This window comes from Ips typographus, linkage group LG13 (genome assembly GCF_016097725.1).
Source record: "Ips typographus isolate SLU linkage group LG13, UJ_Ityp_2.0, whole genome shotgun sequence".
In the NCBI taxonomy this organism is placed as follows: Eukaryota; Metazoa; Arthropoda; class Insecta; order Coleoptera; family Curculionidae; genus Ips; species Ips typographus.
Genome location: NC_138434.1, coordinates 264,882 through 288,340, shown reverse-complemented (window position 1 = coordinate 288,340; position 23,459 = coordinate 264,882). Strand labels below are relative to the sequence as shown.

Genomic DNA, 23,459 nt, shown 5'->3' with positions numbered 1-23,459 from the left:
TTCCAGCTGTCAAAATGACAGTAGCTGTCACTTAGTTCGAGATCGGCCAAACGGTGTTATCAATCAACTCATGTGGGGATATTTTTTGTTTTCTATGATATGGTCCATTTTTTTCCCGTCGCGGTTACGTCATCATTTGCCTTGCTTGTCTATTACGTGCGTTCCGAGCGCGATAGAATTTTGACGTCATCGGCCGCCATTGTTGGCAAATTAATAGGTAGTAAACAAAGCGAAATGTTTTATTTTTGATGTAAATTTTACAATATTTCGATGTAACTACTGCGATACTAGATAGGTACCTAGATAATGTGTGTGTGTGTGTTGTGTGTGTATGTTTCGGGAAGAGAGTTTTGAAAATGCCACCCACCTACACTTTGCAACTATCAAGGGGCCCAGTGAAACATTCTGAAGGAAAACAGAAAAGAATGCCTTTTCTAATAAAAAATACACAATCACAATGAAACAGCCCATGCATATAGGTACCTATTTACTTAGTCCCAAGAACCAAGTTTATTCAAGCCAGTGGTTGTTTCTCAATCAAAGAAACATGGATGCTGACAAGGTGATTTACCTAATATTATCAAAAAGGAAGGCCCCTACCTTTTAATGAGCTGCTAATACTAAATAGCTTATGTTTCAGGTAGGTACCTTTCTGGAGTTTGCTTATCATGCTTTGAAAGGGTCCCATTATCAACGGCTGCTGTAAAAGACTCCTGGTGACTGAACAACGAAAGGTGTTTGAAGCAATGGTTATAATGGTGTTGTCAAAATCCATATGCAGAGTGTTGAAATATTTCAGGTAACATTAGAAAGATATAGGACATAGGTACCTAACTATGTTACTTAATATGTAAATTTGATCAAATGCCATTATTTTACAGAATTAGCCCCCCTTGCCTATACTTCTCTGACTACCTATAAGGCTAGAAACAGATGGTGCTACTGTTAAATACAGTATTTTACATCAGATAGGTAGTAGGTTAAATTACTATTTTAATTGTATTCATTATGAAATATACAAATAAAATTTTTAAGAAGAGTTTATTTTTTATCAAAAGTCTAGTTTTCTTCATAAAATTTGATAATTTACCTACCTGCTCTTTGGTATAATAAATCACACAACAAAACAAAATTGATATGTATTTAATGCTGCTGAGTAAATTTACAAAAGAAAATACCTAAATAAGCAATTTAAATCACAAAAGCAAGTTGTTAAAACAGCAACAATTCTGTTGTAAGTTAAAACACTGCTACATCATCACCAAACTGCAAGAACTTCCTAATAGTCTCCAGGATTGGACACACATTGCCTGCCTTTCGTCTCTTGCAAATTTTATGGATTGGGCTGTTAATGAGGACTCCTTTGAATGCACCTCCAGTGCTCCAGTGCTCTTTCCAGATAATTAAAATTGAATGTGGTTGTTCCCAAGCCAAAGTTTGATTGGTTTGTTTACCACCAAGTGTTGCAACACTAATTAATACACTTAAACAATCCTAAATTAAGTTTTTATTTCTTCTGTTTGTAGTTTTTGCTGTTTTTAAATTTTTTAAAATTCCTAACCTCAAAATGTTTAGCCGCCGACTGTCAGTTGAGACTGTGCCCTATGTTGCCACATCTTCCACGAGCAGATGTGAACCTAGTGTATTGTTTGTTGCACGGTGCAATCAATCGAATCGTGGGGGGATATTTTTGGGAAGCTTGAAATCTGCTCTATCTTTTGTTTTCTATGACATTTTGACGTAACTTGTCAAATAAGGGAGTAATTCAGGGTCAAAGCGACGTGTGTCAAAAAATATGTGATTTTATGGTGAAGGAACTTTGACGCCCTCTAGCGGCCAAACGGTGCAATCAATCGAGTCATGGGGGGATATTTTTGGAAAGATTGAAATCTGCTCTATCTTTTGTTTTCTATGACATTTTGACGTAACTTGTCAAATAAGGGAGTAATTCAGGGTCAAAGCGACGTGTGTCAAAAAATATGTGATTTTATGGTGAAGGAACTTTGACGCCCTCTAGCGGCCAAACGGTGCAATCAATCGAATCATGGGGGGATATTTTTGGAAAGCTTGAAATCTGCTCTATCTTTTGTTTTCTATGACATTTTGACGTAACTTGTCAAATAAGGGAGTAATTCAGGGTCAAAGCGACGAGTGTCACAAAATATGTTATTTTATGGTGAAGGAACTTTGAAGCCCTCTAGCGGCCAAACGGTGCAATCAATCGAATCATGGGGGGATATTTTTGAGAAGCTTGAAATCTGCTCTATCTTTTGTTTTCTATGACATTTTGACGTAACTTGTCAAATAAGGGAGTAATTCAGGGTCAAAGCGACGAGTGTCACAAAATATGTTATTTTATGGTGAAGGAACTTTGAAGCCCTCTAGCGGCCAAACGGTGCAATCAATCGAACCATGGGGCGATATTTTTGGGAAGCTTGAAATCTGCTCTATATTTTGTTTTCTATGACATTTTGACATAACTTGTCAAATAAGGGAGTAATTTAGGGTCAAAGCGACGAGTGTCAAAAAATATGTGATTTTATGGTGAATGAATTTTGACGCCCTTCAGCGGCCAAGCGGTATGACCAATCAACTCTAGGGGGGATATTTTTGGAAAGCTTGAAGTCTGCTCTATCTTTTGTTTTCTATGACATTTGTCAAACAAAGTCAAAGACTTGTCAAATAAAGGAGTAATTTAGGGTCAGAGCGACGTGTATCAAGAAATATGCTATTTTTACAAAAAGCGCATTTTTGGCAAATGTTTAATTTGCTCCAGTGCACAGCAAAGGGCATATTTATGCCAAAGGACCTTAAATTAGGTGAAATAAGTACAAAAATAGTATATTATTAACCAATGTTTTGACAGACAGAAGCTTTTATTGTAAGAGAGAAGATAAGGTCAATAAATGCTGTCTAAACCATGGATAATATAGCATTTTTTCCACTATTATATTATTTATACTAAATAGCCAGGATTGTTTGTATTGTCACCTAAAAATGCATGCACTTACTTATAATACATTGAATCATAAAAATTACAGGCTGTGCTGGTTATTGGTGTGGCTGATGGAGTATGCTAAAACAAAAAGGGTTGATATTAGAGATGACATAATAATAATTGTTAATATTCCAACTAGAGTGGAGAAAATTTGTTATTATAGAACCTACCTGGATTAAACGTATACGGACCAACACCAGATCTCCCCAGGTTGTTTATTAGTTTTCGGAACAACAAACCAATAGGACATATTTAATACAGTTAACAAAATGCCCAATGCAATGTGATTATACTGGCCACTATTCTTGCTGAAAATGGTGGTAATTTACTGACACTGAAGCCCTGAATGGGGGGGTTGAAAAGGATTGCGACTATGGTACAAGGACAACATACATCAATAGGAGTCAGAAGCTACCTACCAGCTTTTCTGGACAAAGTACTTCAACTTTTATCCCAACGATCCATTGACCGGTTTCTGCAAACTTGCTGTTGAACCAAGATCACTTCTACTCTAATATCTTACTCTTTTCCTATTTGTTTACCTAATAAAATATACTATTTTTACATTATAATCACCCAAATACTAAGCTAATTTTATTATTTACCTTTTGGTTGGGCCCACAACACTTTTTATAGATCCTGTTTCTGAAGCAGTGTTCAGAACAGACTCTGACAAATGTTTCTCAAGCTTGCTAAAAATGTTTAAAGTTAATTCCACCTTATAGGAAATAGACATTTTTAGCAGCAGTAGTACCTAAATGAATCCTAGTTTATAGGGTGGTTCAACATTTGTGGCTCTGATGTTGAAACTCTAGTCAAATTAAAGTTGACTACCTATAACTTCACTCCTAAAAATTTAAATAATATTAGACAAAACTATCTAATTTTATCACCTAAGTAATAACATAACATATGAAAAACAGGCCATTAAAGTTTACAGTTTTATTGAAAAATAGTATAGGTACCTATAATAAATATGTGAATATCAAAAAAAAAAGCTGGGGGTCGCTTAGGCGTGCGGAATCGTTCGTAGAGGGTTACTCACTTAGAAAAGCTCAAAAACTAAGGGCTGAACATAAAGTAACATTTATTGTAGCCATAAAATTATCACAAGCACCGCCCTCTGTACAAGAAAGCCTAGAATGTCACTTTTAATGGCGGCGTTAGCGGTCATTTAGCGGTTTTCGTTTTGCACACAAACCTATGCAGATGCAGTAGAAAATATGTTTTTTTTTATTTTTTCGTGTAGTTGATGAGAAGTTGTGAGTGAAAAATCAAAGAACGCTTCATTCCTGATCCAGATATGTATAGATATGGCTTTTTATACCCAATAAAGTCCAGCCAAAGCAAGTTTGGTTAGAACCTTTTGTCCTGGAAAGTACAACAAACTAATGTGAAAACTGCTCAATCAAAGAAGATTTGGAAATCCTTGAAGCTAGGTAAGCAAAACTGGTAAATGGGTTTTATATTATTACCAAGACCTTTCTTTTAAAATGTAAATGTGCCAATGGAACTTCTAAAAGCTGTCCTGTTTTTTCAGAGTAAATCTTTGTTGCTCTCAAAATGCAGGCGGCCTCAAAATGTAACTCACATACTCACATATGTATGTAACTACTACTGCAGTTTACTGAATGAGAGAGGATATTGTACTTACCACTGAGTATTGGGTTGGAGTAAAATCAGTCCAGTTCAAACCTTTCAACCACTGTTGGGTTCGAGCAGGGTCTTTTGGAAAGTAAAAGACTGACACTTTTGGACCTTTCACCAAATTGCTTTTACAATTTGGCAAACAACAAGTGGACGGCATATTGTAGAGGCAATAGGATTTAAGTTAAAAAACCAACAACAAATTATAGAACAATGAAGGAACAATAACAATAGTAATAAGATAACACAATAAAATGAACACAAACTACACTTTCACTAGAACAATAAACATATAAAACAACAACATATAGTAGCAAACAAAAATTACTTTGGCAAGTAATCCCAAGTCTTGACTTTAAACCTTAAAAATTAATTTCGAAAAACTCAATTTCTACAATACAAACAAGTGCAAACTGTCAAACCAGTATTTCGGCCATATTGGAATGTTTGGCATGCACCTTCTTGGCTTTCTTGTACAGAGGGCGGTGTCACAAGTCATCTAGTCTCTGAACTATTCTAAAATTATTCAACCTAACCTAAGTCTTCTCTCTTCTCTAGGTTTTCTTGGCGGTCGGCCTCTTCTACCGGCAACCAAAATAATAGAGATATGGGAATTATTTTCGTTACAACAAAACGTAAACAAGAAATTACTAATTACCGCGGCGTTGCCATACCCGCTCCTACCATTTTAAATCAACATATTCCTTTTATAGCTGCACACTTCTATATTAGATTATTCGATGATATTGGTGAAAACTACTTATTTTTATTAATCACATTTCAAAACATAACATAGACTGCTTCAAAACATGGGTGATATGATGAGACTTGGCAACGTCGCAAATTGTCGTTCGCACCTCCGTTTTCCAAGACGCTCGCTTATTTTTAATTTTGTATCCTGGCGCGAGTTCACACACGTTTTGTTCCGGTCACTTTGACAGCTAATAACGTCAAAACCAGTCCGATTTCACTAGGCTTGATGGTACTCATTTTCGACTAATTTGGGGACGGCGAATCCATTCCAGCTGTCAAAATGACAGTAACTGTCACTCAATTCGAGACACTGGCGATTTGTGGAGATATCAAAAAAGTGATTTCACCAATGGATTGGGCGCCCCAAAATTAGCCAAAAACCACCCTTCACTCGTTTTGTTTTGATAAAAAACGCGCTTGAGATGCATTATTGTTAATCTGTCACTTTGACAGCTAATAACGTCAAAACCAGTCCGATTTCACTAATTTGGGGACGGGGAATCCATTCCAGCTGTCAAAATGCCAGTAGCTGTCACTCAATTCGAGACACTGGCGATTTGTGGAGATATCAAAAAAGTGATTTCACCAATGGATTGGGCGCCCCAAAATTAGCCAAAAACCACCCTTCACTCGATTTGTTTTGATAAAAAACGCGCTTGAGATGCATTATTGTTAATCTGTCACTTTGACAGCTAATAACGTCAAAACCAGTCCGATTTCACTAATTTGGGGACGGGGAATCCATTCCAGCTGTCAAAATGCCAGTAGCTGTCACTCAATTCGAGACACTGGCGATTTGTGGAGATATCAAAAAAGTGATTTCACCCCCATGATTGGGCGCCCCAAAATTAGCCAAAAACCACCCTTCACTCGATTTGTTTTGATAAAAAACGCACTTGAGATGCATTATTGTTATTCTGTCACTTTGACAGCTAATAACGTCAAAACCAGTCCGATTTCACTAGGGTTGATGGTACTCATTTTCGACTAATTTGGGGACGGGGAATCCATTCCAGCTGTCAAAATGACAGTAGCTGTCACTTAGTTCGAGATCGGCCAAACGGCGTTATCAATCAACTCATGTGGGGATATTTTTTGTTTTCTATGATATGGTCCATTTTTTTCCCGTCGCGGTTACGTCATCATTTGCCTTTCTTGTCTATTACGTGCGTTCCGAGCGCGATAGAATTTTGACGTCATCGGCCGCCATTGTTGGCGAATTAATAGTAAACAAAGCGAAATGTTTTATTTTTTATGTCAATTTTACAATATTTCGATGTAACTACTGCGATACTAGATAGGTACCTAGATAATGTGTGTGTGTGTGTTGTGTGTGTATGTTTCGGGAAGAGAGTTTTGAAAATGCCACCCACCTACACTTTGCAACTATCAAGGGGCCCAGTGAAACATTCTGAAGGAAAACAGAAAAGAATGCCTTTTCTAATAAAAAACACACAATCACAATGAAACAGCCCATGCATATAGGTACCTATTTACTTAGTCCCAAGAACCAAGTTTATTCAAGCCAGTGGTTGTTTCTCAATCAAAGAAACATGGATGCTGACAAGGTGATTTACCTAATATTATCAAAAAGGAAGGCCCCTACCTTTTAATGAGCTGCTAATACTAAATAGCTTATGTTTCAGGTAGGTACCTTTCTGGAGTTTGCTTATCATGCTTTGAAAGGGTCCCATTATCAACGGCTGCTGTAAAAGACTCCTGGTGACTGAACAACGAAAGGTGTTTGAAGCAATGGTTATAATGGTGTTGTCAAAATCCATATGCAGAGTGTTGAAATATTTCAGGTAACATTAGAAAGATATAGGACATAGGTACCTAACTATGTTACTTAATATGTAAATTTGATCAAATGCCATTATTTTACAGAATTAGCCCCCCTTGCCTATACTTCTCTGACTACCTATAAGGCTAGAAACAGATGGTGCTACTGTTAAATACAGTATTTTACATCAGATAGGTAGTAGGTTAAATTACTATTTTAATTGTATTCATTATGAAATATACAAATAAAATTTTTAAGAAGAGTTTATTTTTTATCAAAAGTCTAGTTTTCTTCATAAAATTTGATAATTTACCTACCTGCTCTTTGGTATAATAAATCACACAACAAAACAAAATTGATATGTATTTAATGCTGCTGAGTAAATTTACAAAAGCAAATACCTAAATAAGCAATTTAAATCACAAAAGCAAGTTGTTAAAACAGCAACAATTCTGTTGTAAGTTAAAACACTGCTACATCATCACCAAACTGCAACAACTTCCTAATAGTCTCCAGGATTGGACACACATTGCCTGCCTTTCGTTTCTTGCAAATTTTATGGATTGGGCTGTTAATGAGGACTCCTTTGAATGCACCTCCAGTGCTCCAGTGCTCTTTCCAGATAATTAAAATTGAATGTGGTTGTTCCCAAGCCAAAGTTTGATTGGTTTGTTTACCACCAAGTGTTGCAACACTAATTAATAAACTTAAACAACCCTAAATTAACTTTTTATTTCTTCTGTTTGTAGTTTTTGCTGTTTTTAAATTTTTTAAAATTCCTAACCTCAAAATGTTTAGCCGCCGACTGTCAGTTGAGACTGTGCCCTATGTTGCCACATCTTCCACGAGCAGATGTGAACCTAGTGTATTGTTTGTTGCAGTAATACCTAAACGGACCGATTTTGAAAAAAAAGTATTTATTCATGTCTCTAAAAAGAGAAGGGTTCTCTCGCAACTTAAAGAGCACCTTGCGTGTCACCCTTTACGGGGCTGAACTAGACTCGCCCTCCCCCTACATTCATGCACACGACGGCAATTACTGCAGTATTGGCCCATCTCATCTGCGGGTAATATACCTTATTACCCCCAGATATCATCCGCCGCTTTATAGGTACCTTACTTACTTTATTTTTATAATAAACGAGGCTTACTTACTTGTGACGTGAAATTTGCTTTAAAATGAGGTGCAAGTCAATATTTTGACACAAAATTCAAAATGGCGGCCTCGAACTGTCAAAAAATACCACTTTTTTATTTGTCAAGTTACAGTTGACGTCTCGGTGTCATTTTATGTTAAAATGTCCCGGAAAAGACTCTGGTGCAGTCGGTTTTTTGATATCTCAAAAACTAACAGAGTTAGATCTAAAATTTAACATTTTAACTGACTGTGTTAATTGTGTAAAATTTCTTTGCCAGGAACTCGGCCGGATTAAGAGACATGAAATCTGACTGAAAAATATTTACAATATAATATGTGATATTATGGTAAAGGAAATTTGACGCCTTCTAGCGTCCAAACGGTGTTATCAATCAGCTGATGGGGGGACATTTTTAGAAAGCTTGAAATCTGCTCTATCGTTTGTTTTCTATGATATTTTGACGTAACTTGTCAAATAAGAGAGTTATTTAGGGTCAAAGCAAGGTGTGTCCCAAAATATGTGATTTTAGGGTGAAAGAATTTTGACGCGTTCTAGCGTCCAAACGGTGTTATCAATCAGCTCAAGGGGGGACATTTTTAGAAAGCTTGAAATCTGCTCTATCTTTTGTTTTCTATGACATTTTGACGTAACTTGTCAAATAAGAGAGTTATTTAGGGTCAAAGCAAGGTGTGTCCCAAAATATGTGATTTTAGGGTAAAAGAATTTTGACGCGTTCTAGCGTCCAAAAAAAATTCGAAAAATGCCATTTTTTGTCGAAATTTTCAATTTTTTTATTTTGCTCTATAAGGGTTCCAATGCACAGCAAAGGGCATATTTATACAAAAGAACCTTAAATTAGGTGAAATAAGCACAAAAAAAGCACTTTAAAATTTTTCAATTTTCAAAAAAATTGAAAGAATGGGGGGGTATTAGAGAGGTTTTTTAGGTACTTTTTGAAATTCAATATCTCGGTAACGGGAGGAGCTACAGAGGCCATTTTTAACCCATTTTGTAGTATTTTTTATGCTTTTTCGAATGGCGTTGGAACGAATTTTCTGCGAATTTAAATAAAAGAGCAAGGTTTTTTCAAAAAGTCTGAAAATTCAATTTTTGTCAAAAGTGCAATTTTGGCAAATTTTTATTTTGCTCTATAAGGGTTCCAATGCACAGCAAAGGGCATATTTATACAAAAGAACATTAAATTAGGTGAAATAAGCACAAAAAAAGCACTTTAAAATTTTTCACTTTTCAAAAAAATTGAAAGAATGGGGGGGTATTAGAGAGGTTTTTTAGGTACTTTTTGAAATTCAATATCTCGGTAACGGGAGGAGCTACAGAGGCCATTCTTAACCCATTTTGTAGTATTTTTTATGCTTTTTCGAATGGCGTTGGAACGAATTTTCTGCGAATTTAAATAAAAGAGCTACGATTTTTCAAAAAGTCTGAAAATTCAATTTTTGTCAAAAGTGCAATTTTGGCAAATTTTTATTTTGCTCCATAAGGGTTCTAATGCACAGCAAAGGATATATTTATACCAAAGGACCTCAAATTAAGGGAAATAACCACTTTGAACCTTTCAGAAATTCGAAAAATGCCATTTTTTGTCAAAATTTTCAATTTTTTTTTTTGTTCCATAAGGGTTCCAATGCACAGCAAAGGGCATATTTATACAAAAGAACCTTAAATTAGGTGAAATAAGCACAAAAAAAGCACTTTAAAATTTTTCAATTTTCAAAAAAATTGAAAGAATGGGGGGGTATTAGAGAGGTTTTTTAGGTACTTTTTGAAATTCAATATCTCGGTAACGGGAGGAGCTACAGAGGCCATTTTTAACCCATTTTGTAGTATTTTTTATGCTTTTTCGAATGGCGTTGGAACGAATTTCCTGCGAATTTAAATAAAAGAGCTACGATTTTTTCGCAATATACGGATACCACAAAACGTAAACAAGACAAGAAATTACTAATTAGCGCGGCGTTGCCATACCCGCTCCTACCATTTTAAATCAACATATTCCTTTTATAGCTGCACACTTCTATATTAGATTATTCGATGATATTGGTGAAAACTACTTATTTTTATTAATCACATTTCAAAACATAACATAGACTGCTTCAAAACATGGGTGATATGATGAGACTTGGCAACGTCGCAAATTGTCGTTCGCACCTCCGTTTTCCAAGACGCTCGCTTATTTTTAATTTTGTATCCTGGCGCGAGTTCACACACGTTTTGTTCCGGTCACTTTGACAGCTAATAACGTCAAACCCAGTCCGATTTCACTAGGCTTGATGGTACTCATTTTCAACTAATTTGGGGACGGCGAATCCATTCCAGCTGTCAAAATGACAGTAACTGTCACTCAATTCGAGACACTGGCGATTTGTGGAGATATCAAAAAAGTGATTTCACCAATGGATTGGGCGCCCCAAAATTAGCCAAAAACCACCCTTCACTCGTTTTGTTTTGATAAAAAACGCGTTTGAGATGCATTATTGTTAATCTGTCACTTTGACAGCTAATAACGTCAAAACCAGTCCGATTTCACTAATTTGGGGACGGGGAATCCATTCCATCTGTCAAAATGACAGTAGCTGTCACTCAATTCGAGACACTGGCGATTTGTGGAGATATCAAAGAAGTGATTTCACCAATGGATTGGGCGCCCCAAAATTAGCCAAAAACCACCCTTCACTCGATTTGTTTTGATAAAAAACGCACTTGAGATGCATTATTGTTATTCTGTCACTTTGACAGCTAATAACGTCAAAACAAGTCCGATTTCACTAGGGTTGATGGTACTCATTTTCGACTAATTTGGGGACGGGGAATCCATTCCAGCTGTCAAAATGACAGTAGCTGTCACTTAGTTCGAGATCGGCCAAACGGTGTTATCAATCAACTCATGTGGGGATATTTTTTGTTTTCTATGATATGGTCCATTTTTTTCCCGTCGCGGTTACGTCATCATTTGCCTTGCTTGTCTATTACGTGCGTTCCGAGCGCGATAGAATTTTGACGTCATCGGCCGCCATTGTTGGCAAATTAATAGGTAGTAAACAAAGCGAAATGTTTTATTTTTGATGTAAATTTTACAATATTTCGATGTAACTACTGCGATACTAGATAGGTACCTAGATAATGTGTGTGTGTGTGTTGTGTGTGTATGTTTCGGGAAGAGAGTTTTGAAAATGCCACCCACCTACACTTTGCAACTATCAAGGGGCCCAGTGAAACATTCTGAAGGAAAACAGAAAAGAATGCCTTTTCTAATAAAAAATACACAATCACAATGAAACAGCCCATGCATATAGGTACCTATTTACTTAGTCCCAAGAACCAAGTTTATTCAAGCCAGTGGTTGTTTCTCAATCAAAGAAACATGGATGCTGACAAGGTGATTTACCTAATATTATCAAAAAGGAAGGCCCCTACCTTTTAATGAGCTGCTAATACTAAATAGCTTATGTTTCAGGTAGGTACCTTTCTGGAGTTTGCTTATCATGCTTTGAAAGGGTCCCATTATCAACGGCTGCTGTAAAAGACTCCTGGTGACTGAACAACGAAAGGTGTTTGAAGCAATGGTTATAATGGTGTTGTCAAAATCCATATGCAGAGTGTTGAAATATTTCAGGTAACATTAGAAAGATATAGGACATAGGTACCTAACTATGTTACTTAATATGTAAATTTGATCAAATGCCATTATTTTACAGAATTAGCCCCCCTTGCCTATACTTCTCTGACTACCTATAAGGCTAGAAACAGATGGTGCTACTGTTAAATACAGTATTTTACATCAGATAGGTAGTAGGTTAAATTACTATTTTAATTGTATTCATTATGAAATATACAAATAAAATTTTTAAGAAGAGTTTATTTTTTATCAAAAGTCTAGTTTTCTTCATAAAATTTGATAATTTACCTACCTGCTCTTTGGTATAATAAATCACACAACAAAACAAAATTGATATGTATTTAATGCTGCTGAGTAAATTTACAAAAGAAAATACCTAAATAAGCAATTTAAATCACAAAAGCAAGTTGTTAAAACAGCAACAATTCTGTTGTAAGTTAAAACACTGCTACATCATCACCAAACTGCAAGAACTTCCTAATAGTCTCCAGGATTGGACACACATTGCCTGCCTTTCGTCTCTTGCAAATTTTATGGATTGGGCTGTTAATGAGGACTCCTTTGAATGCACCTCCAGTGCTCCAGTGCTCTTTCCAGATAATTAAAATTGAATGTGGTTGTTCCCAAGCCAAAGTTTGATTGGTTTGTTTACCACCAAGTGTTGCAACACTAATTAATACACTTAAACAATCCTAAATTAAGTTTTTATTTCTTCTGTTTGTAGTTTTTGCTGTTTTTAAATTTTTTAAAATTCCTAACCTCAAAATGTTTAGCCGCCGACTGTCAGTTGAGACTGTGCCCTATGTTGCCACATCTTCCACGAGCAGATGTGAACCTAGTGTATTGTTTGTTGCACGGTGCAATCAATCGAATCGTGGGGGGATATTTTTGGGAAGCTTGAAATCTGCTCTATCTTTTGTTTTCTATGACATTTTGACGTAACTTGTCAAATAAGGGAGTAATTCAGGGTCAAAGCGACGTGTGTCAAAAAATATGTGATTTTATGGTGAAGGAACTTTGACGCCCTCTAGCGGCCAAACGGTGCAATCAATCGAGTCATGGGGGGATATTTTTGGAAAGATTGAAATCTGCTCTATCTTTTGTTTTCTATGACATTTTGACGTAACTTGTCAAATAAGGGAGTAATTCAGGGTCAAAGCGACGTGTGTCAAAAAATATGTGATTTTAGGGTGAAAGAATTTTGACGCGTTCTAGCGTCCAAACGGTGTTATCAATCAGCTCAAGGGGGGACATTTTTAGAAAGCTTGAAATCTGCTCTATCTTTTGTTTTCTATGACATTTTGACGTAACTTGTCAAATAAGAGAGTTATTTAGGGTCAAAGCAAGGTGTGTCCCAAAATATGTGATTTTAGGGTAAAAGAATTTTGACGCGTTCTAGCGTCCAAAAAAAATTCGAAAAATGCCATTTTTTGTCGAAATTTTCAATTTTTTTATTTTGCTCTATAAGGGTTCCAATGCACAGCAAAGGGCATATTTATACAAAAGAACCTTAAATTAGGTGAAATAAGCACAAAAAAAGCACTTTAAAATTTTTCAATTTTCAAAAAAATTGAAAGAATGGGGGGGTATTAGAGAGGTTTTTTAGGTACTTTTTGAAATTCAATATCTCGGTAACGGGAGGAGCTACAGAGGCCATTTTTAACCCATTTTGTAGTATTTTTTATGCTTTTTCGAATGGCGTTGGAACGAATTTTCTGCGAATTTAAATAAAAGAGCAAGGTTTTTTCAAAAAGTCTGAAAATTCAATTTTTGTCAAAAGTGCAATTTTGGCAAATTTTTATTTTGCTCTATAAGGGTTCCAATGCACAGCAAAGGGCATATTTATACAAAAGAACATTAAATTAGGTGAAATAAGCACAAAAAAAGCACTTTAAAATTTTTCACTTTTCAAAAAAATTGAAAGAATGGGGGGGTATTAGAGAGGTTTTTTAGGTACTTTTTGAAATTCAATATCTCGGTAACGGGAGGAGCTACAGAGGCCATTCTTAACCCATTTTGTAGTATTTTTTATGCTTTTTCGAATGGCGTTGGAACGAATTTTCTGCGAATTTAAATAAAAGAGCTACGATTTTTCAAAAAGTCTGAAAATTCAATTTTTGTCAAAAGTGCAATTTTGGCAAATTTTTATTTTGCTCCATAAGGGTTCTAATGCACAGCAAAGGATATATTTATACCAAAGGACCTCAAATTAAGGGAAATAACCACTTTGAACCTTTCAGAAATTCGAAAAATGCCATTTTTTGTCAAAATTTTCAATTTTTTTTTTTGTTCCATAAGGGTTCCAATGCACAGCAAAGGGCATATTTATACAAAAGAACCTTAAATTAGGTGAAATAAGCACAAAAAAAGCACTTTAAAATTTTTCAATTTTCAAAAAAATTGAAAGAATGGGGGGGTATTAGAGAGGTTTTTTAGGTACTTTTTGAAATTCAATATCTCGGTAACGGGAGGAGCTACAGAGGCCATTTTTAACCCATTTTGTAGTATTTTTTATGCTTTTTCGAATGGCGTTGGAACGAATTTCCTGCGAATTTAAATAAAAGAGCTACGATTTTTTCGCAATATACGGATACCACAAAACGTAAACAAGACAAGAAATTACTAATTAGCGCGGCGTTGCCATACCCGCTCCTACCATTTTAAATCAACATATTCCTTTTATAGCTGCACACTTCTATATTAGATTATTCGATGATATTGGTGAAAACTACTTATTTTTATTAATCACATTTCAAAACATAACATAGACTGCTTCAAAACATGGGTGATATGATGAGACTTGGCAACGTCGCAAATTGTCGTTCGCACCTCCGTTTTCCAAGACGCTCGCTTATTTTTAATTTTGTATCCTGGCGCGAGTTCACACACGTTTTGTTCCGGTCACTTTGACAGCTAATAACGTCAAACCCAGTCCGATTTCACTAGGCTTGATGGTACTCATTTTCAACTAATTTGGGGACGGCGAATCCATTCCAGCTGTCAAAATGACAGTAACTGTCACTCAATTCGAGACACTGGCGATTTGTGGAGATATCAAAAAAGTGATTTCACCAATGGATTGGGCGCCCCAAAATTAGCCAAAAACCACCCTTCACTCGTTTTGTTTTGATAAAAAACGCGTTTGAGATGCATTATTGTTAATCTGTCACTTTGACAGCTAATAACGTCAAAACCAGTCCGATTTCACTAATTTGGGGACGGGGAATCCATTCCATCTGTCAAAATGACAGTAGCTGTCACTCAATTCGAGACACTGGCGATTTGTGGAGATATCAAAGAAGTGATTTCACCAATGGATTGGGCGCCCCAAAATTAGCCAAAAACCACCCTTCACTCGATTTGTTTTGATAAAAAACGCACTTGAGATGCATTATTGTTATTCTGTCACTTTGACAGCTAATAACGTCAAAACAAGTCCGATTTCACTAGGGTTGATGGTACTCATTTTCGACTAATTTGGGGACGGGGAATCCATTCCAGCTGTCAAAATGACAGTAGCTGTCACTTAGTTCGAGATCGGCCAAACGGTGTTATCAATCAACTCATGTGGGGATATTTTTTGTTTTCTATGATATGGTCCATTTTTTTCCCGTCGCGGTTACGTCATCATTTGCCTTGCTTGTCTATTACGTGCGTTCCGAGCGCGATAGAATTTTGACGTCATCGGCCGCCATTGTTGGCAAATTAATAGGTAGTAAACAAAGCGAAATGTTTTATTTTTGATGTAAATTTTACAATATTTCGATGTAACTACTGCGATACTAGATAGGTACCTAGATAATGTGTGTGTGTGTGTTGTGTGTGTATGTTTCGGGAAGAGAGTTTTGAAAATGCCACCCACCTACACTTTGCAACTATCAAGGGGCCCAGTGAAACATTCTGAAGGAAAACAGAAAAGAATGCCTTTTCTAATAAAAAATACACAATCACAATGAAACAGCCCATGCATATAGGTACCTATTTACTTAGTCCCAAGAACCAAGTTTATTCAAGCCAGTGGTTGTTTCTCAATCAAAGAAACATGGATGCTGACAAGGTGATTTACCTAATATTATCAAAAAGGAAGGCCCCTACCTTTTAATGAGCTGCTAATACTAAATAGCTTATGTTTCAGGTAGGTACCTTTCTGGAGTTTGCTTATCATGCTTTGAAAGGGTCCCATTATCAACGGCTGCTGTAAAAGACTCCTGGTGACTGAACAACGAAAGGTGTTTGAAGCAATGGTTATAATGGTGTTGTCAAAATCCATATGCAGAGTGTTGAAATATTTCAGGTAACATTAGAAAGATATAGGACATAGGTACCTAACTATGTTACTTAATATGTAAATTTGATCAAATGCCATTATTTTACAGAATTAGCCCCCCTTGCCTATACTTCTCTGACTACCTATAAGGCTAGAAACAGATGGTGCTACTGTTAAATACAGTATTTTACATCAGATAGGTAGTAGGTTAAATTACTATTTTAATTGTATTCATTATGAAATATACAAATAAAATTTTTAAGAAGAGTTTATTTTTTATCAAAAGTCTAGTTTTCTTCATAAAATTTGATAATTTACCTACCTGCTCTTTGGTATAATAAATCACACAACAAAACAAAATTGATATGTATTTAATGCTGCTGAGTAAATTTACAAAAGAAAATACCTAAATAAGCAGTTTAAATCACAAAAGCAAGTTGTTAAAACAGCAACAATTCTGTTGTAAGTTAAAACACTGCTACATCATCACCAAACTGCAAGAACTTCCTAATAGTCTCCAGGATTGGACACACATTGCCTGCCTTTCGTCTCTTGCAAATTTTATGGATTGGGCTGTTAATGAGGACTCCTTTGAATGCACCTCCAGTGCTCCAGTGCTCTTTCCAGATAATTAAAATTGAATGTGGTTGTTCCCAAGCCAAAGTTTGATTGGTTTGTTTACCACCAAGTGTTGCAACACTAATTAATACACTTAAACAATCCTAAATTAAGTTTTTATTTCTTCTGTTTGTAGTTTTTGCTGTTTTTAAATTTTTTAAAATTCCTAACCTCAAAATGTTTAGCCGCCGACTGTCAGTTGAGACTGTGCCCTATGTTGCCACATCTTCCACGAGCAGATGTGAACCTAGTGTATTGTTTGTTGCACGGTGCAATCAATCGAATCGTGGGGGGATATTTTTGGGAAGCTTGAAATCTGCTCTATCTTTTGTTTTCTATGACATTTTGACGTAACTTGTCAAATAAGGGAGTAATTCAGGGTCAAAGCGACGTGTGTCAAAAAATATGTGATTTTATGGTGAAGGAACTTTGACGCCCTCTAGCGGCCAAACGGTGCAATCAATCGAGTCATGGGGGGATATTTTTGGAAAGATTGAAATCTGCTCTATCTTTTGTTTTCTATGACATTTTGACGTAACTTGTCAAATAAGGGAGTAATTCAGGGTCAAAGCGACGTGTGTCAAAAAATATGTGATTTTATGGTGAAGGAACTTTGACGCCCTCTAGCGGCCAAACGGTGCAATCAATCGAATCATGGGGGGATATTTTTGGAAAGCTTGAAATCTGCTCTATCTTTTGTTTTCTATGACATTTTGACGTAACTTGTCAAATAAGGGAGTAATTCAGGGTCAAAGCGACGAGTGTCACAAAATATGTTATTTTATGGTGAAGGAACTTTGAAGCCCTCTAGCGGCCAAACGGTGCAATCAATCGAATCATGGGGGGATATTTTTGAGAAGCTTGAAATCTGCTCTATCTTTTGTTTTCTATGACATTTTGACGTAACTTGTCAAATAAGGGAGTAATTCAGGGTCAAAGCGACGAGTGTCACAAAATATGTTATTTTATGGTGAAGGAACTTTGAAGCCCTCTAGCGGCCAAACGGTGCAATCAATCGAACCATGGGGCGATATTTTTGGGAAGCTTGAAATCTGCTCTATATTTTGTTTTCTATGACATTTTGACATAACTTGTCAAATAAGGGAGTAATTTAGGGTCAAAGCGACGAGTGTCAAAAAATATGTGATTTTATGGTGAATGAATTTTGACGCCCTTCAGCGGCCAAGCGGTATGACCAATCAACTCTAGGGGGGATATTTTTGGAAAGCTTGAAGTCTGCTCTATCTTTTGTTTTCTATGACATTTGTCAAACAAAGTCAAAGACTTGTCAAATAAAGGAGTAATTTAGGGTCAGAGCGACGTGTATCAAGAAATATGCTATTTTTACAAAAAGCGCATTTTTGGCAAATGTTTAATTTGCTCCAGTGCACAGCAAAGGGCATATTTATGCCAAAGGACCTTAAATTAGGTGAAATAAGTACAAAAATAGTATATTATTAACCAATGTTTTGACAGACAGAAGCTTTTATTGTAAGAGAGAAGATAAGGTCAATAAATGCTGTCTAAACCATGGATAATATAGCATTTTTTCCACTATTATATTATTTATACTAAATAGCCAGGATTGTTTGTATTGTCACCTAAAAATGCATGCACTTACTTATAATACATTGAATCATAAAAATTACAGGCTGTGCTGGTTATTGGTGTGGCTGATGGAGTATGCTAAAACAAAAAGGGTTGATATTAGAGATGACATAATAATAATTGTTAATATTCCAACTAGAGTGGAGAAAATTTGTTATTATAGAACCTACCTGGATTAAACGTATACGGACCAACACCAGATCTCCCCAGGTTGTTTATTAGTTTTCGGAACAACAAACCAATAGGACATATTTAATACAGTTAACAAAATGCCCAATGCAATGTGATTATACTGGCCACTATTCTTGCTGAAAATGGTGGTAATTTACTGACACTGAAGCCCTGAATGGGGGGGTTGAAAAGGATTGCGACTATGGTACAAGGACAACATACATCAATAGGAGTCAGAAGCTACCTACCAGCTTTTCTGGACAAAGTACTTCAACTTTTATCCCAACGATCCATTGACCGGTTTCTGCAAACTTGCTGTTGAACCAAGATCACTTCTACTCTAATATCTTACTCTTTTCCTATTTGTTTACCTAATAAAATATACTATTTTTACATTATAATCACCCAAATACTAAGCTAATTTTATTATTTACCTTTTGGTTGGGCCCACAACACTTTTTATAGATCCTGTTTCTGAAGCAGTGTTCAGAACAGACTCTGACAAATGTTTCTCAAGCTTGCTAAAAATGTTTAAAGTTAATTCCACCTTATAGGAAATAGACATTTTTAGCAGCAGTAGTACCTAAATGAATCCTAGTTTATAGGGTGGTTCAACATTTGTGGCTCTGATGTTGAAACTCTAGTCAAATTAAAGTTGACTACCTATAACTTCACTCCTAAAAATTTAAATAATATTAGACAAAACTATCTAATTTTATCACCTAAGTAATAACATAACATATGAAAAACAGGCCATTAAAGTTTACAGTTTTATTGAAAAATAGTATAGGTACCTATAATAAATATGTGAATATCAAAAAAAAAAGCTGGGGGTCGCTTAGGCGTGCGGAATCGTTCGTAGAGGGTTACTCACTTAGAAAAGCTCAAAAACTAAGGGCTGAACATAAAGTAACATTTATTGTAGCCATAAAATTATCACAAGTCATCTAGTCTCTGAACTATTCTAAAATTATTCAACCTAACCTAAGTCTTCTCTCTTCTCTAGGTTTTCTTGGCGGTCGGCCTCTTCTACCGGCAACCAAAATAATAGAGATATGGGAATTATTTTCGTTACAACAAAACGTAAACAAGAAATTACTAATTACCGCGGCGTTGCCATACCCGCTCCTACCATTTTAAATCAACATATTCCTTTTATAGCTGCACACTTCTATATTAGATTATTCGATGATATTGGTGAAAACTACTTATTTTTATTAATCACATTTCAAAACATAACATAGACTGCTTCAAAACATGGGTGATATGATGAGACTTGGCAACGTCGCAAATTGTCGTTCGCACCTCCGTTTTCCAAGACGCTCGCTTATTTTTAATTTTGTATCCTGGCGCGAGTTCACACACGTTTTGTTCCGGTCACTTTGACAGCTAATAACGTCAAAACCAGTCCGATTTCACTAGGCTTGATGGTACTCATTTTCGACTAATTTGGGGACGGCGAATCCATTCCAGCTGTCAAAATGACAGTAACTGTCACTCAATTCGAGACACTGGCGATTTGTGGAGATATCAAAAAAGTGATTTCACCAATGGATTGGGCGCCCCAAAATTAGCCAAAAACCACCCTTCACTCGTTTTGTTTTGATAAAAAACGCGCTTGAGATGCATTATTGTTAATCTGTCACTTTGACAGCTAATAACGTCAAAACCAGTCCGATTTCACTAATTTGGGGACGGGGAATCCATTCCAGCTGTCAAAATGCCAGTAGCTGTCACTCAATTCGAGACACTGGCGATTTGTGGAGATATCAAAAAAGTGATTTCACCAATGGATTGGGCGCCCCAAAATTAGCCAAAAACCACCCTTCACTCGATTTGTTTTGATAAAAAACGCGCTTGAGATGCATTATTGTTAATCTGTCACTTTGACAGCTAATAACGTCAAAACCAGTCCGATTTCACTAATTTGGGGACGGGGAATCCATTCCAGCTGTCAAAATGCCAGTAGCTGTCACTCAATTCGAGACACTGGCGATTTGTGGAGATATCAAAAAAGTGATTTCACCCCCATGATTGGGCGCCCCAAAATTAGCCAAAAACCACCCTTCACTCGATTTGTTTTGATAAAAAACGCACTTGAGATGCATTATTGTTATTCTGTCACTTTGACAGCTAATAACGTCAAAACCAGTCCGATTTCACTAGGGTTGATGGTACTCATTTTCGACTAATTTGGGGACGGGGAATCCATTCCAGCTGTCAAAATGACAGTAGCTGTCACTTAGTTCGAGATCGGCCAAACGGCGTTATCAATCAACTCATGTGGGGATATTTTTTGTTTTCTATGATATGGTCCATTTTTTTCCCGTCGCGGTTACGTCATCATTTGCCTTTCTTGTCTATTACGTGCGTTCCGAGCGCGATAGAATTTTGACGTCATCGGCCGCCATTGTTGGCGAATTAATAGTAAACAAAGCGAAATGTTTTATTTTTTATGTCAATTTTACAATATTTCGATGTAACTACTGCGATACTAGATAGGTACCTAGATAATGTGTGTGTGTGTGTTGTGTGTGTATGTTTCGGGAAGAGAGTTTTGAAAATGCCACCCACCTACACTTTGCAACTATCAAGGGGCCCAGTGAAACATTCTGAAGGAAAACAGAAAAGAATGCCTTTTCTAATAAAAAACACACAATCACAATGAAACAGCCCATGCATATAGGTACCTATTTACTTAGTCCCAAGAACCAAGTTTATTCAAGCCAGTGGTTGTTTCTCAATCAAAGAAACATGGATGCTGACAAGGTGATTTACCTAATATTATCAAAAAGGAAGGCCCCTACCTTTTAATGAGCTGCTAATACTAAATAGCTTATGTTTCAGGTAGGTACCTTTCTGGAGTTTGCTTATCATGCTTTGAAAGGGTCCCATTATCAACGGCTGCTGTAAAAGACTCCTGGTGACTGAACAACGAAAGGTGTTTGAAGCAATGGTTATAATGGTGTTGTCAAAATCCATATGCAGAGTGTTGAAATATTTCAGGTAACATTAGAAAGATATAGGACATAGGTACCTAACTATGTTACTTAATATGTAAATTTGATCAAATGCCATTATTTTACAGAATTAGCCCCCCTTGCCTATACTTCTCTGACTACCTATAAGGCTAGAAACAGATGGTGCTACTGTTAAATACAGTATTTTACATCAGATAGGTAGTAGGTTAAATTACTATTTTAATTGTATTCATTATGAAATATACAAATAAAATTTTTAAGAAGAGTTTATTTTTTATCAAAAGTCTAGTTTTCTTCATAAAATTTGATAATTTACCTACCTGCTCTTTGGTATAATAAATCACACAACAAAACAAAATTGATATGTATTTAATGCTGCTGAGTAAATTTACAAAAGCAAATACCTAAATAAGCAATTTAAATCACAAAAGCAAGTTGTTAAAACAGCAACAATTCTGTTGTAAGTTAAAACACTGCTACATCATCACCAAACTGCAACAACTTCCTAATAGTCTCCAGGATTGGACACACATTGCCTGCCTTTCGTTTCTTGCAAATTTTATGGATTGGGCTGTTAATGAGGACTCCTTTGAATGCACCTCCAGTGCTCCAGTGCTCTTTCCAGATAATTAAAATTGAATGTGGTTGTTCCCAAGCCAAAGTTTGATTGGTTTGTTTACCACCAAGTGTTGCAACACTAATTAATAAACTTAAACAACCCTAAATTAACTTTTTATTTCTTCTGTTTGTAGTTTTTGCTGTTTTTAAATTTTTTAAAATTCCTAACCTCAAAATGTTTAGCCGCCGACTGTCAGTTGAGACTGTGCCCTATGTTGCCACATCTTCCACGAGCAGATGTGAACCTAGTGTATTGTTTGTTGCAGTAATACCTAAACGGACCGATTTTGAAAAAAAAGTATTTATTCATGTCTCTAAAAAGAGAAGGGTTCTCTCGCAACTTAAAGAGCACCTTGCGTGTCACCCTTTACGGGGCTGAACTAGACTCGCCCTCCCCCTACATTCATGCACACGACGGCAATTACTGCAGTATTGGCCCATCTCATCTGCGGGTAATATACCTTATTACCCCCAGATATCATCCGCCGCTTTATAGGTACCTTACTTACTTTATTTTTATAATAAACGAGGCTTACTTACTTGTGACGTGAAATTTGCTTTAAAATGAGGTGCAAGTCAATATTTTGACACAAAATTCAAAATGGCGGCCTCGAACTGTCAAAAAATACCACTTTTTTATTTGTCAAGTTACAGTTGACGTCTCGGTGTCATTTTATGTTAAAATGTCCCGGAAAAGACTCTGGTGCAGTCGGTTTTTTGATATCTCAAAAACTAACAGAGTTAGATCTAAAATTTAACATTTTAACTGACTGTGTTAATTGTGTAAAATTTCTTTGCCAGGAACTCGGCCGGATTAAGAGACATGAAATCTGACTGAAAAATATTTACAATATAATATGTGATATTATGGTAAAGGAAATTTGACGCCTTCTAGCGTCCAAACGGTGTTATCAATCAGCTGATGGGGGGACATTTTTAGAAAGCTTGAAATCTGCTCTATCGTTTGTTTTCTATGATATTTTGACGTAACTTGTCAAATAAGAGAGTTATTTAGGGTCAAAGCAAGGTGTGTCCCAAAATATGTGATTTTAGGGTGAAAGAATTTTGACGCGTTCTAGCGTCCAAACGGTGTTATCAATCAGCTCAAGGGGGGACATTTTTAGAAAGCTTGAAATCTGCTCTATCTTTTGTTTTCTATGACATTTTGACGTAACTTGTCAAATAAGAGAGTTATTTAGGGTCAAAGCAAGGTGTGTCCCAAAATATGTGATTTTAGGG

At 36.1% G+C, this 23,459-nt stretch overlaps 3 long non-coding RNA genes across 9 annotated transcripts; all 3 read right to left on the bottom strand.

Annotated features, from left to right (window-relative positions):
• Nucleotides 1-2,842: 2,842 nt before the first annotated feature.
• On the bottom strand, nucleotides 2,843-4,131 carry LOC145737097 (uncharacterized). 4 transcript variants are annotated; one of them, XR_014180229.1, is made up of 4 exons: nucleotides 3,964-4,130; nucleotides 3,604-3,846; nucleotides 3,169-3,540; nucleotides 2,843-3,076 (listed from the first exon to the last, which is right to left on the bottom strand). It is a non-coding gene; the product is annotated as an uncharacterized LOC145737097 (long non-coding RNA). The 4 variants fall into 4 exon arrangements; XR_014180228.1 differs by having other exon boundaries at nucleotides 2,843-3,540; nucleotides 3,604-3,690; nucleotides 3,753-3,846; XR_014180230.1 differs by having other exon boundaries at nucleotides 2,843-3,553; nucleotides 3,964-4,131.
• Nucleotides 4,132-12,282: 8,151 nt separating this feature from the next.
• On the bottom strand, nucleotides 12,283-17,227 carry LOC145737153 (uncharacterized). Its single transcript, XR_014180281.1, has 2 exons — nucleotides 16,699-17,227; nucleotides 12,283-12,405 (listed from the first exon to the last, which is right to left on the bottom strand). It is a non-coding gene; the product is annotated as an uncharacterized LOC145737153 (long non-coding RNA).
• Nucleotides 17,228-18,294: 1,067 nt separating this feature from the next.
• On the bottom strand, nucleotides 18,295-19,985 carry LOC145737117 (uncharacterized). Of its 4 annotated transcripts, none has more exons than XR_014180237.1 (4): nucleotides 19,416-19,972; nucleotides 19,056-19,298; nucleotides 18,621-18,992; nucleotides 18,295-18,528 (listed from the first exon to the last, which is right to left on the bottom strand). It is a non-coding gene; the product is annotated as an uncharacterized LOC145737117 (long non-coding RNA). The 4 variants fall into 4 exon arrangements; XR_014180236.1 differs by having other exon boundaries at nucleotides 18,295-18,992; nucleotides 19,056-19,142; nucleotides 19,205-19,298; XR_014180238.1 differs by having other exon boundaries at nucleotides 18,295-19,005; nucleotides 19,416-19,985.
• Nucleotides 19,986-23,459: the final 3,474 nt, after the last annotated feature.